The sequence below is a fragment of the Poecile atricapillus genome, chromosome 1, assembly GCF_030490865.1.
Source record: "Poecile atricapillus isolate bPoeAtr1 chromosome 1, bPoeAtr1.hap1, whole genome shotgun sequence".
Taxonomy (NCBI): domain Eukaryota; kingdom Metazoa; phylum Chordata; class Aves; order Passeriformes; family Paridae; genus Poecile; species Poecile atricapillus.
The window spans coordinates 169,166,682-169,184,776 of NC_081249.1; the positions used below are offsets into that span (position 1 = coordinate 169,166,682).

The 18,095-nt window shown below is 47.2% G+C and overlaps 1 protein-coding gene across 3 annotated transcripts in view; it reads right to left on the reverse strand.

Annotated features, from left to right (window-relative positions):
- CCDC85C (coiled-coil domain containing 85C) overlaps positions 1-18,095 on the reverse strand; it is a 110,128-nt gene that overhangs the window by 56,487 nt on the left and 35,546 nt on the right. The gene's annotated exons all lie outside the window — the stretch shown is intronic.

Genomic DNA, 18,095 nt, shown 5'->3' on the forward strand with positions numbered 1-18,095 from the left:
ATCATTTAGAAACAGCTAGTGCATCCTCAGGTAAGTTTCCCTAATAAGTGTAACTCATTCTTGTCAATGCTGCCACCCTGAGCCAAGAGTTTCAGGGAAGTGCTCTACAAAGTTGGTCTGTGCCAGAACTGGCCCCTTGCAGGGGATGCTCAGCAGCCCTCGCTGTGAGGGCAGGTGTCCTGGCAGCACCCCACTGAAAAAGTCCCTGGTGATGACAGCAAACCAGGGAACTCCACCATTGCCTTGCCTGGGGTAGACAAGGAGAGCCCAAGCATTTGACCCTGGTGATAATAAAATCAGTCTTGCAATGATTCAGAGTGCAGGCAGTTGAAGGAGATTTTCTGATCCCCCCAAGCCAAACAAGTGTTCACTCAGCTTTGCATGTTTGCCATGTTTCTCTGAGGTTACATGCAGAAACTAAAACTACGCAACACAGCCAGCTTTCCATTATTTATTAACCAATTTATTGCCTCTCACTCAAGCCCTTTGGACTGGCTGCTGAGGGCTCCCTGCCAGGCAGGTTGACATGTGCTTTTCTAGGCTACAAAGCAGCCTTCATGGCTCACTCTCGGCCTCACTGCTCCTGCAGCACACAGGGGCCCGTAGGATCCACCTCTGCGTGCTGGCTTTCAAATGCATATTCTGTGTTTCAGGCTTGAAGAGCAGGCTCTCAGCAGTGTGAACCCCTGCTCCCTCCCTTGTGTCACATTCATGTTCTGGTTACACATCGTGGCAGAGCTGGGGCAAAGGGAAGCAATGTGGAAAGGGACCCTGTGATGAACATCTTCACTCTCAAGGACCGTGTTGCTCTAGGCATTTTCTGTCTGCTCACTGCAGAGGGTCACCTGGGGCTCCTCTGGGTCCACATCTCAGGACTATCTGAGAACTAGTAGAGGGAGAGAAGATAGTCTTATTCCCACAGAATAGCTATTTGTTGCACCTACAGAAGAAGAAAAAGACTGCTGAGGACAAGTCCCCTAATGCTGCTGATATCCCCTATCTGACCCCAAATAACCAGGTGGGTTCATTTCCTAGGGGTGTATGCTGCACAGAGATGGGAAATAAATAATTCACCCAAAGATAAAGGGTGTTTCATTGGTTCAGGCACAAGAATAGTGAAGTAAAACACATGGATGGTTAAAGTAACACCATTCATAAAAGCATAAATATGTTTCAGGTCATCTAGCACAGAGGTTCCCAAATTGTTTTGTTTGCCAGTTACTCCCACTCTGGAGAAATATGTTCTATGCCCTCCTTCTTATAAGCCAGACACAGAAAGAACATTTTGAAAGGCCAAGAAAATTAGGGGGTGCTGTTGCAGGACCTACCGGAGCCCTGACTAACACCAGGACAATCCCAGCTGCCAGCTTACTGGTAACACCCTGCTTTGGAAGACAGCAGCCCACAGCTCCCTGGAACTTGAACCTCTGCTGAAGACTGTGCAGTCCCCTCCATCCCTCCCAGAAATGCACTGTCCCTGGGGAGCAGTCATATCTCCCTAGAGCTCCCAAAGTCACTGATAATATCCAGCTCCTCCCCAAAGCCAGATTTTTCTCATGTTGTCATTTAAACACAACCCAAGTACGTAAGTGCCCATTGCTTCCCTTGAGAAACTGTGCCACAGCCTAATAGCTTTCACCTTGAGGAAACAATTCCTGACAACTTTCTCCTTCACCTAATTTCATCCCATTAATCCTGGTTATACAGGCTGGAGTCACCCCACACCACACCTCCCCACCTTGCAGACACGGGGGCTTGGTGAGTGCATTCCTGCTGAGGCTGCTTGCTCCCACTGCCAGAAAAGTGGAGACCCAACCCTCACATTCCCTCGCTGCCAGCTGAACCTCGGCAGGCATGTGAGAAATGCCTAAGAAGCTGCTTGCCTGGAGGGATTTGTTCTTCCCCCCTCCTCCCCATCACTGCCAAACACCCTCTGAATGTGGTTTTAAATGACAGGTTGCCCCTGCCTTTCTCTAGGAAGTGCTTTGCAATGCCAATCTCCATCCCATGAACGCGCAGCCTGCACAGCACTATTTGTGTTGACCAACAGGAATTTAATCAACCAACAATAATAAAGTGGGTAATACTCAATTGTATGAAGCCGCCAGTCAGATGAAAGGATTTACAAAGGCTGGATTGATCCCCAGGCCCTGGCAGCTTTCCCACGGTCCCCTTCTAATCTGTGGAGCCAGAGAGAATAAATGAAAACTCCAAAATCCGGGTTTTCCTGCGGCGTGTGTTAAGTTCAAATAAGTCGACTACATACATGTATTTTTTTTCATGTCCCCCTGTTCTGAGGCAGGCTCTTCCCCTACCCTAAAGGAGCATCGTGCCAGAGCAAAGCCCCTTGGAGACAGCCAGCTTATGTAACCACTAATGCCATAAGCACTACAATGTCTTTAGTGACAAAAAAGGCTCAACACAGACCAACTGCAGCCAATTCACCACTGAGAGCTAAAGAGAAGAAATTGGCGTTACACTGGGAAATCCATCAGCATAGCCAGTGTTGCTTTAGCAGATGGTAATTTTCCAGCAGGTATGGGAACATCTGACACCACAAAGCATTGGCAGGATGATGTTTTCATACTTGGGGGAAGAAAGGAAACCAAGGAAATGCTCCAGGGCATCTTTTGGCTGTAAATGCCCGAGAGTATGTGCTCTCAGAGCCAAGGTATTTGCATGTGCCCCCTCTGGCTCTGCACTTATGCAGGCTGCTGGAACCCTCACCTTCCTTCTGCAGAACCTGCCTGCACTTCCAGCAGGGAGCCCTGCAAGAGAGGGTCAGGTGATGGTGACACTGGGTCAGCACCGTGGGAATTGACCCATCTGGGGAGATACTGGTCACCGCTGTGCAAGCCAACATGAGAGAGGGAGGAGAGGCTAATTCGGGCATGCCACCCCCTGCACAAGACATGGTCTATCAACACTGTGGGTCTCCTCCTCCAGCACCCCCATGGCTCCTCCTGACACACACAGCCACTGGCATGTGGCTGAGCAGTCCCATACCACACAGCCCAGAGCACTCAGTGGCTTTGGAAATGACCTACGGCTCACATCATCTGCACATTCACAGTATTGCTGATTTTACAGCCTTCTCCCCACAAAGCAGGCGAGCGTCTGGGTTTTGGGCCTGAGCTGCAGGAATTGAGAGCAGCTGTGATACTGCCAGTGGTGGCTGCATAGGGGCCACCAAACCCAAAAGTAACGCTCCTGGCTTGGGAAGTCCTTGAGCTGCAAAATCTCTGCCTAGGAGAGTATTGTAGGGAAGCCCATCATCGTCTGTGGTCATCACTTTGGCCTGGTTCTAATTCCCCTGAGCACTACTGGAGACAGGACATCGGGCCAGGGGGACCTCCAGCCTGACCCACAGCAGCCATTGTCACAGTTTTCAGGCTATTTTCACCTCTGCTCATCACATGGCTCAGAGGCACTGCAGTGGAGGAGAAGACCACAGCATCAGGATGTCCATTGCTCTGCCCCATCCAGCCAGCTATAACCACACTGACCCACACACCATGAGATGGGGGCAGAATTAAAAGAAAAAGAGAAATTAAATGAACACATACAAATACCCAAGCAGGGGAGGCAACACAGCAAATCAAGTAATTAGCCAGCAGTACAGGCAGACCAGCAGCAGCCACTTTCCAAGGGTCAGTTGCAATATCTGATTCATCCACAACCCTAACAACTGCCATAGCAGAAGATCTATGTGTCAAAGACACCTTAATGGCCCACCAGAGTAATAATTTTACAATCAATTGATGAAGAATGAGAAGCTGTGGGAAGGCCCTGCAAGCAAGCAGTGATGCCTCTCTTGGCCAGGAATCAGCTGCATGAGCAAGCTGGGAGCCACAATATGGGCACTGGCTCTGCTTTATGGCCAGATGTGGTTTGTGGTAGGAAGAAATCAGGGACAGAGATTTCCTGTAGTGGGAGGAGGTTTGGGCAGAGGTTTGGCAGCTTTCACCCTTGAAGCCAAGGTTGTGTTTGGGAGGTCAAAGTCCTCTGTCCACTGAGGTATTCACCACAAACACTCATCAAAAAAACAAAGGAAACATCTCTACACAGTTGTGAGATCCTTTCCATCCCCTTCTTTTTAAGTCCTGAGGAGAGGCCAAAAAGGCCAGCCTGGGGGTCACATCCCACACTGGCCAGCTCACACCACATCCACCAGCTGGCTCCAGGGAATAAGCACACACACGCACCCAGCAGCTCCATCCCCTCCAACCTGCACTAATCTCCTCCAGTGTCTGTGCTGCAGAAGATAATTTAGAGGCAATGGTGAGCTCCTGAACACATCATCTCTCTCACACAGCAATTAAATGTACATCACTGTCTGGCTGTCCCGTATCCTTGGGGCAGGAGGGATTGTCATCATCTTAAAGTCATGATTTACAGAGGTAATAATCATGGCATCATCCTCATTACATGACAACTTTTGGGAAATTAGGTGATAGATATTATTCATTAAGTTGCTACATGATGCCCATATCCATCCATCTGTTACAGCTGAGCTAACATTTTGGTTCAGAGCATGCAAGCTAATGGCTTCTTTAAGGAGGGAAGCAGGTGCTGTCTTGAAAGGCAGCATGGAGAAAAGAATAACTGCGTAAATAATTATAAAACAAAACAAAAATAATTAAACAGAGACCTCTGAGACTTCTCAGACCTTGGAGGCTTCATGAGTACCCAACAGCAGGACACCCAGGCCAAAGCAGAGCAATACACAAGACATAACATGATGCTCAAAAATATCATGCATGAGGCAAAAGCTTCCTTCCTGGTGAGCTCAGCCCAACCAGCTGCATGTCACAGAGTAGATTCATTTTGGGTTGCTTTGTCGGACTACTCCATCACCCTGAGCTGCATGAGAGGCTCCAAGGAGCTGTTTGGACTTTGCCCAGTGCACAGTGTCCAGGCTGTGGGCTGCTGCTCCTCTTGCAGCAACCAGAATGGGACTGCATGGAGTTATGTTGCAAAAGCTCATTGCCCTTCAGCCAGGGATCCTCCAGCCATTCTTGGCTGCTGCCAAGAGCCAACACCTGCCTCTGACAGCCTCAGCAGAATGGAGATACATGCCCTTAGTCCCTACACTGTGTCTACACACAAGGGACTGAAGGAAGAACATGCTGGAGATCTGGCTGTCACCCAGAGCTGGGACCAAACACACACACACTCAAAGGAGTGCATGTCCCAGAAGAGACAAGGGAGTCCAGTACTTCTTTGTTTCTCCCCCAAAACTACTTATTACCCAATTTTGCCTCAACAAAAACTGAGATGAGAATTTTTAGAGATCTCATTTTCAGGATGATTCACTCTCAGAAAGGAAGAATGAAAGGATTCCTGCAAAACATTTTTTTGCTTTTTTGTCTTTTTAGGGAGTGCTGTGTTCTTAGGTACAAAACCCAGACAGTAAGTGCTGAGACCTCAGACAGGCACACTCCTGCATTGCTCAGATACCCACTTTCAACTATTAGTCATCATTAGTTAAAAAATATAAATGGCTTCCCAGCAAATTTCTTGCCAGAAGGAGAAGAAAAGTGAGTCCTGATGGTGCTGCAGTAGCCAGTGCCAGCCTTTGACATGATGGCACTGCAAGTCTCTGACAGAGGCAGAAACAGAAAGAGCTTCATGCCCATCAAGCCACAGTATGCCCAGAGGCTCAAATTTATCTTCTCTAACCCTGCTCAACCCTTTTAACAAACAGTTCCTCAAGCAAAATGCATTAAGAGGTATCACAAAAATAAAAGCATTCCTACTTACTCCCTCAATGCATAAAAGGGTTGGTTTTGGTCACAGAAGATACCAGAGCTGGCTAGAGACCTCAGATCTGGGAAACCCTCTAACAGTGATTGCAAACAGGGCAAGAATTGGAATGTGGGGGAGGAAGGGAGCCAAAGCCTGGGACCTGGAAAGACTACATTCTGCTTAAAAGCTTGCCACTAACAATGGGCAAGACCTCAGCTGTTGTGCCCATCCAACCGCAGGCAGCTGCCTAAAGGGGGGACACTTGGCAGTGACATCCCGGGATGACCTGGTGACGCAGAGCATCCCTGTCTGGGGCTGGCACGAGGCATGGGGACGTGCAGCTGGGCATGGGGAGCCAGCACCAGCCCTTGGCAGCTGCCCAGCACGAGGTCAGTCAAAGCTGCCTGTGACACCACATGCCTGGTGCTTCATCGCCGAACCGGAGCTAATGGCTCCCCACTGTTTGTTCCCCTCCACAGAGCAGGATATTCGGCTAAGCGGAATGGAAAGTGCACTGTGATGTTCTACAGCACAGTTCAGCCAGGGCAGCATCCCGGCCACACTGGGTAGCAAACCTGCTGTCTCTGCAGCATTAACAAATCTGCAATACACTGCCAGTATGCCTCATAGTACTTACAGCACTTCCCACGCAACTTGATAAAGTTCTGAATACCAGCCTGGCACTCCCAGGCTCCAGTAGTGCTGTACGACTTCCCCACCCCAAGTTCTGACCTGGGCTTCCCCATCAAGACAAAAAATCTGAATAAATTTAATACCAGCTAAGCAAAACTTCCTGCAGAGCTAAGCAAGTGTTAAACCCTGGCTGAACAGCTCAGTAACCCGAGGAATGATAAAAAGCCATTGCCTAGAGTCAATCAAACTTCCATATGCTTTTCTGGATCAGAGCTGTGCATCACAAGCCTTCAGCACAGCCATGAGCAGCATCCTCCTCGCCTACCCCCAAGCCCCACACTTCAGGCAGCAGGTTTCCTTCTCGTCCCTTGCCTGGCACAGTCCACAGGGCAGGGCCATGTCCTGCTCAGCAGCACAGCTAGAAGTGCTGAGCACAGAGCTGCCAGGCACAGCAGCACGCTGCATGCCACAGGAGTTACATTACCTTTTTGTGAGCCAAGGCTGCCCCAAATATGTTTCTCTAAAAATGTACCAACTAACTGGGAGTTTTAAGGTGTCCTTGACTGCGCTCATATAGGTCTTCTTCCAAAGTAATGCATTAGCACAGGTTCCCAGGTGGGAGCTGAAGGGCTCGTTTTGCATGGCTGCCTATGACAGTCACAGGATATATCATGAGGTTAGATGCTGCTGCTAGGATGAAAGGGACATCATGATAGCAGAACCCAGGATTCACACCGACAGACTTGTGTTCCTCCAGGACTCAGCAGCATTTGCCTTGGGCAAGAATATGGCAGAAAAAGCAAAATGTTCAGCAGCTGAAAGAGATGAAAATATGAACACAGACTAAATTTAAAGACATTTACAATAGAAAGGAAGGTATGAAATCCAGGAATATAATTTGCCTTGCAATATAAGCAGCAGGAACAAAAATTTCAGGCAGCAGTCAGTGTCAAGTGTGAGTGCTCACTATGGCACATGGCCACATTCACTAACCCCAAACATCCCTTCTGAGCTCCTGTGTCCTCATACTGGTGCATTTTGGATATACCCATCACCACATGTCACACACAGCATCAGTGTAAGATTAATCTAAGGGACTGGGCACACTCATTCTGCTTTGGATATTAGAAAAAATGGAAATTAGGAAAATGTTTTTTACAGAAAGGGTGATAAAGTATTGGAATGGTCTGCCTGGGGAGGTGGTGGAGTCACCATCCCTGGATGTGTTTAAAAACAGACTGGATGTGGCACTTGGTGCCATGGTCTAGTTGAGGTGTTAGGGCTGGGTTGAACTCAGTGATTTTGGAAGTCTCTTCCAACCTGGTGATTCTGTGATTCTGTGAAAATATTTTATGTTTTGGACATTAGAACATTTCTCCCTTAAGATAGTAAATCTTGTATAATTAGATACAGTATAATTAAAAATAGATTTCACAGAAATTAATTTGCAAACACAAAGATTCAGGAGCAAATTCAGTCCTGTTTTAATTCTCCTGGAGTCATCTGAAATTACCTCAGGGATAAATTTGGCCAGCTTGAATACCCATGTCTCATTATTACCAGATGAGCTGTGCACCTACAAAGGGGTAATGGTTCTTTTGGACAAGCGTGATCACATACAGAGATGGGCATGTCCAGGATGGAGGCAATGGATAAAAGTCCCTCTTGGCTTTGGATTCTCTAGCACTCATCTGCTGGTTTCACTGTTGGTTTTGCTTAGCCAAAAAATTTAGTTTCAGCTTTTCTTCAAAATAACACAAGTAATGCATTCTCCTTCAGGTCACTGCCACAGTATAGTAAGCGCTGGGTGGCCTTTGGGAATATGAGCTTTCAGACAGATTAATACAGCTTGACTGAAGAAGGGAAGATGACAGACACTACTTAACAGACTCCAAGTTGGGCTCATCCTTGAACTGAATTTTCTTCACAATCTCACGATTCCTCAATTGGAAAAGTCAATCCTCATATAATGAAGTGCAAATACTTTTGCTCTTGGTAATTACTTTTAATTTAGATACTGGACAAAGGGTAAAGATTCACTTTCTGGGTTTTTTTGCTTTTACTGACATTGTTTTAAATATTGAAATACACAGACACCAGAACCACAGGTTCAGTGACTATAACTTAAAAAAACACAACAAGCAAATATTTTACAAATATTCTCAAGTTTCCATGAAAAAACTGGCAGCTTGTTAAGGTACTATACACTTACTCAGTGGATTTGCAATCACCAGAAAAGCCATGGGGCCTTCAGTACACAAGGCCCTTGGAAAGTTTATCACAGGGAGCATACCACAGCTACTGGGTCATCCTTGACTTTTTGAAACATTGTGTGAATTAGAAATAATGATACTAAAATGATGCAGACATATTATACTTGTCTGCGGTTTGCCTATAAAGGACATCACCAAGGACAAGAAAGAAGATAGAAAATTTAACTCTTTGCCCTCTTCCCTCTTGGCCCCCAAATTGCCACTGAGTCTGTTGCATGAGGGCACAAAATGCTTTATTTCATTCAGACCATGGGTGTGCTGGGTGTCACTGAGGCAGCAGAGCCCAGGGCACGGGGAGAGGCAGCTGCCAGGCCCTTCCAGGCTGCAGGCAGCCCTGCCCGTGCCACTGCCGCAGCGGGGAGCGTGCAGCCCCACGGCGACGCATGTGCCACCATCGGCCTTCGGGGACCCACCACTCTCCTTTTAGCACTGACAGCCCTGCTGGCATCTGGGGAAGATGTCTGGCGTGCAGACGCAGGCAGCCGGCAGCCAGTGGCAGAGCCCCAACAACAGCAGAGCCCTGGTGAGATCTGCCGAGGGAAACAGCACGAGGACACGGCCGGGAGCGGCATCTCAGCTGATGGGCCAGGGAGAGCCCTGGCAGGAGGAGCACAGTGCTGGCCCAGAAACACAGGCAGGATCACAGCTGGAGGGGCAGGCACAGCCAGCACTCAGAGCAGCCCTGCGTGCTGCCCCAGGTGCGTGCAGAGCCCATTTCTTGCCTTCCCTTGCCCCTGGAGAACAGGGATCTGTCCAAAACCCGGTCAAAAATGCTGCACTCTGAAAACCTTTTCTGATTCACCCACTTCTCCCCCCAAGAGCAGAGCTCCAGCCACCTCTCGTTGCCAAGGATAACAAAGTCGAGAAAGGGATGTTATATTGTGCGCCTAGCTATTGGAGAAAATCCCACTTTTATCTTAGCAAAACAACTTTCTCTTTCTACTGCTGGCAGAAAGGACTGTCCCCACCTATCTGTGTTGCATAATGTAGCTGCAGCATCTACAGCAATGTTTACCTGAGGAAAAGATATTGGGAAAACAGTTTGTGCCTGGTTTCCAGACTGCAAAAGGATGCAGCGCTTGGAATCCAAGATAACAACAACAGCACCAGGTATCAGCCAGATCCCGGGATCACAGTTTGGAACAGCAGCCTTCTGGGAGGACAACAGATATTAGAGGGCCAGTTCAAAGTGAGCACTGGGGAGATAGGCAGGACAAGATAGTCAGGCTTTTCCAGCACTGTTAGGTGTGATCCCAGAGTAAGGTTTTTTCCCCTGCCATCACAGCCCCTGAGTGACACCAAACCTGCCCTTGCAGCACCTGTCTGCACATCAGCCCTGCACCGCCCAGCCCCGCTGCCCTTCACTCGCCCCAGGGCAGCTCCTCACCCCCCTGCATGTCACCCAGGCTGTCATCTGTTCAGCACCCAGTACTCAGCCCAAAGACATCAATATGAAAATACTGGGAGCACTGAGCCCCAGTGGATTGAATCCACCACTCCTTGCTCACACAACATGCCCACACAGCAATGGGAAAGTTCATGCCTTGTGTTCCTAAGAGCAGGAATCTTAGCTAATATTGCTGCTCATTAAAAGCAAAAAACAACAAAAGAACCCAACAAACCAAATCCAAGACTCTTTGCAAGGCTAAAAGGAAAAAAAAAGGTCCTGCAGTCTTGGGAAATGTCTTTCCCAGTGGCTTCTCCTTAAGGATTTGATTTAGGCTTGTGAGAACTTAACACATTAAAAACTCACCCATAATTTGCATGCCCCAAACAGCAGGGAGATATCATGAGATCTGGTAGTCCTGAGATTTCTTTCCTTTGGCAAAATATATTCCAGAATACACTTGAAGAAAAGTTCATACATCATTACAAGTAAATTGTATTCAGCCAGTGAGTGAAGAAAGGGCACAAGATGACACATTATCCTGTGGTTTTATAATACAAGCTTTTCTCCCTTACCTCATTTGCAAAATTAGGGTTGGTCATAATCCTTCCATCAGTCTTTCCTGAAAATTAGCAAGGGCCCAAACCAGATTTTCGAATTAAAAAAAAAAATCTTCCCACACTTTTAAGAGATGTGAAAACGGATTTGCCAAATATTTCCTTTGAAGGAGCTTTCTGAAGTACCGGCTTGGCATCTGAATGCTAAAATGCTTCCTTGCAAGTGATTTGGGAGATGCTCTAGTGAATATTCCCCAGAAACACACACAGCTCCAGTGATCCCCTATTTCACCCATTCCTCTGAGAGGGAATGAAAGGGCATGTGGGCCAGAAGGTAGACAAAGATTAAAACCTTTAAATTATAATCTTTGAAAACAGCATTATTTGAGAACACCGCTTATTTCTGTGTAAATGCTCAGGTGCGATAAATAAAAGTAAGATGGAGCAAGGACACAGCAGCCTGCAAAATCCTTGGAGATGGGCACCCCCAGTGCATTCTACCAGCTCATGTTCCCCCTGAGCCTGGCAAAGTCAGGCCAAAAAAGTCCTCCAAGTGAGATATTGAAACCCCTTCCAGGCAGGTCTGAGCCACTCGTTGCTGTGCAGGAACCCGAATGGGATAAAAGCTGGTGTTTCTGCTTCTGCAGGGAGACAGAGGCTCTGAGAAGTCAGAAAGCAAACAGCAGAGCTGTGGAGAGGTGAGGGAGCAGGGCCTGGTGCTAGACTAGAGGAGAGACAGCCCCTGTACCTTGCCTCATGCTGGGGACCAGGCACTCCACCCTTCAGCCCACCCAAACCTGCCGGTGAGTGGCAATCCTCAGGAGATGTGTCCTCCTGGCTCCTAAGGCAACATTCCTTATCTGTAAAGCAGGAGCATGTTGGCCTTGGAGCTGGCTGTGGCAGCAGCACCCAGACAGCCCAGAGCACAGCCTGAAGCACCGTTCTGCAGTGCCCTGGAAAGCCAGCAATGCCCAGAGTGTATAATTCAGCTGGACATGCTGAATGGAACACACCTTGCTATCCCCATGTTGCCAATGGGATCCCAGACACAGAGAAGGTAAGTGACTTGCCTAAGGTCACACCAGAAGTCTGTGGCCAATCCCAGCCCCACGAGGCCCAATCCACTGCCTTAACCACACACCAGCTCCTCTTTTATGTGGTGCTCAGGCAGAAACTGAAGAGCTGCTGATGTTTCGCAAGGCAAAGCCACATCCTCGAGTCCTTCCTTGGCACACGTCATGCAGCAGCCAGCAACTTTCAGAGCAGCGCTGGAGCCTCACGCAGCAACTGGAGATAATGGCTCATATTTCTCCCCTTAGCAAACACAGCCCCTTGGCCCCAGCCCCTGTCCTGGCCAATGCCAGGCTCTCCACCACCTCCTCTCCTTTACCTTCAGTCTGCAAACTGGAAATCCACTGTTGCCATAACACTGTTGCCAAGGAAATACAACAACATGCTTATCAATAAAAAGTGCTGGGTGTACACAGACAAACCAGCTAAATTCGCTGGGCCTGGAGCCACTCCGTTCTCCAGCTGTCCTAACTCACCTGTGACCTCCTCTGTGGCTTTAGACATTAGCACACACACAAGCAGAGACACAGAAAGACTTACTGGCCTGAGGAGCTTCCTCATTCCTTCAGTCCAGCACTGCAACCAACTGACCTGAGAGGCTGCATGGTTTCCAGACCCAACAGAACCTTCTCTGATCTCACAGACAACCCTGCTATGAGCAGCATGCTGGAGAAAAGGCTTCCCGAGGCCCTTTCCAGCCTGAGCTACCCTCTGACTGTTGCTGGTCATTTTTCTGACTCTAATTGCTCCTTCACTGGCACAAAATGCTCACTCCCAACAGGCAGCATCACTGATGGGATCTGAGTGTCTCAGCTCCCATTTGGCCACCCCCACCAGGGAACAGCCCCTGTTGTTGCTGAAGCTCCACAAACATGTGGATGTCACTATCCACACATACAGCTCTTGATCCTGCAAGAAATGATAGAACTTGGTACAGAAAAGTAAGAGCCAGATTTTGTAAACCCTTGTCAAGAGAAAGAAGCCTGAGCAATTCATAGACATGAGGCAGGGTACAGCTGACCCAGAGGTAGGGAACAAAGGCCAGAACTTTGGTGTTAACACCAGGGTTAACCAAATCAGGCTCCTGGAAATCCACCACTGAGGATTTCCCAGACAGCAAAGGAGGAGGATTCCCAAATCCACAGCAAATAGGAAATTTCAATATTGAATAAGGAAATACTAAAAAGTGAAGTAATGATAAAAGAAATCTGAATGTTTGAATAAAAAATTCTTAAAAACCTACACACATATAATCAGGCCAGTAAAAAATTTTGTTCCAGTGTTATAATCTAAAAGAAAAAAAATGAAAATATGTTTCTAAAGCTCCTTCCTCACTCCAGAATAATCTCCAAGAGACTCTAGTATTTGGGCAGGAAAAACTCTTACCAGCAGTGCTTACCATACTCTGAACTTTTCCCACCTACTGCTCTCTTTTCTTTTAAGGCTTGGATGTTTTAAGAGACCTTACCTGGACACCCAGGGATTTTCCCCATAATTTTGTTAAACAAAATCTGAAAACCAAGCTGAGTCCTCACATTCTTCCAAACAAGTTCACACACTCCTTCAAAATCAGAAAGAGGAAATAACCTAACCTGAGAAACAGGCTGAGATTTATTTTATTTTAATTATTAAAAATTACAGTGTTAATTTCAGGGCTTTCAATAATTCAGCTCAATTACCCAGGAGACAAAACTGTCAGACCAAACCCTGTAAAATATCTATAAACAAAAAACCTATCAGTAGCAGGCAGAATGAATCTATTACCCTCTCCCCCAGTCAAAAACCACGCTGCCAGGCGCTGGCATGGCTTCAGGTAATAAAAGTGATGCTGAACGTTTCGGGAGGGAACAATGCGCAGTTAGAAGCAGGTGGCAGCATCCTTTCTTCCACTCAGCTGGGGTTTTTTAAAGCCGAAGCCCTTCATCCCCTCCAAATCCTTTTGTTCGGCAAACGAGGCGCCCTGCACAGATGGCACTGACCTGTGAGACAAACTGCTCCGATAGCTGCTCACCCTGGCCGGGAGCAGAGCGCACAGGGAGCGAGGCACACACCGCCCTGCCAGGGGCACCCGCGCCTCCCCGCCGTGCAGGGCAAGGGACAGGTGGGGGGAAAAGCATCGTGCCCTAAAAGCAAAGCTAAGGTACCAAAAAGAGTTGAAATGGTCGTGACAGCAACACACCCGGCGTTTTCGCTCTGCCTCGCACGGAAACCTCTCCAGCACAAAGGAGCGCATCCTGGTATTTATACAAACCAGCGCCTCCCTCCGCGCCAATCGGAGCCCCGCGTCCACCCGTCTTCCCTGTCTGCTTCTCCCGTTCCCAATGAAAATGGACCCCTCCACTGCATCTAGTTCTTTCTTCTCCCAAGCATATTTCGTGGGGGAGGGGAAATAGCTAGGAGCGCCTGGGGACAGGACCCCAAAGAAATCTATGTCAGCTTCTTGTCACCAGACCATTCCTCAGAAAAATAAATGCCAAGTTAAATTCCATAAGCCACCGTAACCACCAGAAATGTGGGTTCCTTCGAACAGAAATACCATCACAAAGGTCACATCGGTAGCAAATGTGACCTGTGCTTGGAGCCAGGCAGAGCCCTGCCCTTCTGCTTTGCTGCTCCTGCATCTGGAGGAGGTGGACATCAGATGCTGCATCTCCATTTAGAAACAAAAAAGAAAATCTTTCCCTTTTATTGAAGGTACTGTTGTGGAATTTGGTAAATGGATAACATGTTCAGAATCTACTAGCATGACTATAAACACACACAAAAAAAAAAAAAAAAAAAAAAAAAAGAAAGGAAAAGCCTACGGCAAGACTAATATTAATACCCAGTCATGTCACTCTCAATTAAGTTCATATCTAATGAGCCCATTTTCTCCTTGCACTGTCCACTGATGCTGTAAGCAATGTCCAATGAAAAGCATAAAATGCCGCTTCTGGAAAGCAATGATCTGTACTGGTAAATTTTGAACCGACCAATTATGAACATTATTTTTAATGGAACGAGCAGGGTTTCTACCAACTATAGTCATCAATGCCAGAAAATGTCTGTGTCCACAAAATGTCCAGACTTCTCTCACACTTCTCTCAGACTGCAACCACTATTGCTATTATTTGATTTCTTACTACTATTATCTCTGTAAATATATATATATACACATATATAACATATATATAATGTAATTAAATCTCCTGTGCACCCTAGCTGTAAACCATTCTCACTCAGCATTGCATTTGCATTAGGAATGTCTATTTTCCAGGAACAGCAACTGTTTCTCTAGATTATACAAAATCTGAAACTCAGTGAAATCTATCCAAGAAGCACCCTTCACTATTACGTAGAATGTAATTTAACTGGGTTGCCCTAAAATCAACTTTGTAGCACTGATACATGGAAAATCTTACATCATCCCCCAAAAGTGCTTATCTGCTGCCTGCAGAAGGTGTGGCAGGGAGAACCAAGAGCTATGCTGGGCAAATCTCAAGCCAGTAGAGCAGGATAGCGCTGAGGCCAAGCGAACAAGTCCTGACACACAGCAATCCCTGGAGGAGGTTACGTTATGCCCGGATCCTCCGCTACAGCCTTCATTCCCACAGGCATCCATCCATCCCTGGGTTGCACTCCATGACAAGGCACAGGCACACCCTCCAAATCATTTTAATGAAAACTGGTTGAAGGGAGAAAGTTAACCTGCTCCCCCCTCCCCCCAGTCTAGTTCGCTTTATAAAATTAATCTTTGCATTGACTGTATTTGTGTAATCCATATTAGCCTGCATGGCTGGAGGCTCATAGAGGTCATGTGGTGCTCTGAAGTACATGGAAGGGCAGCTGCTTTGCTCCAGAACAGAAGAGATACCTCTCCTCATCATGATGCCCTCAACTCATTAGCCTCCTTCCATCCTCTTTTCCTGGGAAGAGATCACTTAATCCCAATGCTCATACAGTGCATGGTTGGTTGATTCTCATCCCCTCCCAGGGAGCTCTGGAGCATACAACCATGTCTAAGAAGCTCTCTACATCAATTCTGCGTTGAGAAGACACAGAAATAAGCAGGACCAGCTCCCCATATGGATGTGGTATTGGTCTACTCTTCTCAGCCAGGGAGAACACACTAACAGAGGAGGGCTAAACCCAAAATACAGATCAAAAGCCATTTTAGCCAGCGAGAGACATACTCAGGTAGGCACAGAAACAACCTGAGAGTGAGTTTTGAAGCCAGGTACAGGCCTGTCCTTTCCAAATGTATCAACAGTTGTGCTTACACTGTCAGCCCAGCTTGCCCCACAGCTTTGGTCTGCCTTCATCCAGCACTTCATCAGTAACATCTCATCTTCTGTCCAAACCAAACAAACAAACAATTGAAGGCCAAAACAGTGATCCCAGTGGGATGCTGGATACACTAGGAAGACTCTGTTTATCTTCCATCCTCCTTTCCTTGTACTGCCAGAATTTTCTTACTGCTTTGTCCCTGTTTCAGGTAACAGGTGTTTCAAGGAGGGACAGTGAAAGAGCAGAGAAAGAAACACACAGTAAAGTACAGTCCATTTCCCAAAGATTTAAGGACAGAGGTTGAATTCTCCATGAAGGTTTCCCTTAAAACCTTTAATAAGAAAAAAAAAAAAATTTCCCTAGACTGGACCTGTACTTGCAAGAAAATAAAATCTCTCCCTTGGGGTGGGAGAAGGGGGAGAAATGCTCTGAGCCAGTTCAACCTCAAAGAAACAATGCTGTTGTTTTAAAATTACCCATCTTTCTGAAGTCAGCCAGTCAGAAGTGATTCTTTACAAACCTATCTGCTTTGTTTTTTTCTCACTGCTTTAGCATAGTTTTACAGGAGAGGGAGGACATAAAGAAAAGTCAGTATGTTCAGGAGGTATTTGTGTCCTACATGACCCTCACCCCCATATTCACACACTGCAATCTGATATAATCATTTTATTACTGCTTTAGCTCTGCTAAATCCAATTTACCCACCAGGCCATAAATCTTGCTGTGTATAGCAGCAGAGCCCTGGTTTGAAGCTCGGAGAGATGCCTCACCGAGTGACGAGTGTCCCAAAGGGGTTACTGTTTAACCTGCAGAGTGGCAGTGGAACAAACGGCGTGTCAGCGTGTGCAGCTCCAAATGGCAACACTGCAGACCATCAAGACCCAAATGTTTTGCAAATACAGAGGAAGAAAAGGAAAAATATTTGTATTCAGCAGCTCCACCAAGTCTCTATAAACACTCCAAGGTTGAATCCACATGTGGACTGCTGAATGATCAGTCATGTGTTATGAAATTCTCCCTCCAAAACCCTCAAGTTTTAAGAGTGTCTGGCAGAGACAAAAGACCTCGTAGGAAATCAAATCTGTTTCACAGGGTAATTATCTTCCATCTTTTACAACTGTTGCCAGAACTGGAACAAAAAAAAGGGAAATTAGGATTATCACCTCCAAATGCTGCAAGAAGAGCCCTGTGTCCTCTTGCACCATCGCTGTGCCTGGCAGCCTTGCAAGGCTGAGCTCTTGCACAACTCCAGGGCTGGCACCCAGCCCACTGGTTCAGGGAGGGGAAAGCAAAGAAGCAGCACCCATCAACAAGAGAAGAGAAAAATGCACAGGGGTGTGATCCTAAACTCTGGGAAAAAGGCTGGAGGGCTCCTTTAATCATTCCTTCGCCACAGGTAATGCCAGTTGGGACATGGGCTTGATGCCTGCTTTGGGCAAGCAGTTTGGCAGCAAGGTACCTGTTGGCCATGTTTTGGGAGCTTGCTTTGTTCTATCCCTTATTCCAAATGTGAACGTTGGAGTTGGCTTGACTTTGATGCTGGAATTCCTGGACTAGGACAAGCAGACTGGTGGCAAGGAAGGAGAGACTGGAAAGCAACCAGTTTTGCCACTGAAGAAAATATGCTGGATAGCTGGACCCTTTCCTGTGAGGTCTATTTTGACCCCAAGCATAAACTGTGATTCCAAGGCAGAGGAGGTCCCTCAACCCCAGTCACAGTAAGGAAATAAGGATGATCCCCTGGTTTAACTTCATTGCACAAGGTATTCCCCCTGCCCCCACTCCAACAGTTTCTTATGAAATCAGCTGAAGCACTAGGAGCAAGGAAAAAAAAATTAATTCCTAAAGCAACGGCAACCTGCCAAGATTTTAAAGAGGCAAATCTTGAGTGGCTCTCTGGAAACTCAGGTAGCTCACTGCATGAGGCAGGGGGAGAAGCTAAGTGCTCTACTCCCTTCCCTCAGCCTCTTCTTTTTCATGTATTTCTGCTTGATACAAAAGCTAGTGACAATCTGAATAGAAGTTGGGACTACAAAAGCCAGGACCTGCTGATGGATACTTCTGAGACCAAGTAGCCCTGCCAAGAAACTCAGCCCAGGCTGCAAACTCTGCTGGAGCTCCAACAACCCATTTGGGCATGTGGGAACCTCAAAGGCACCA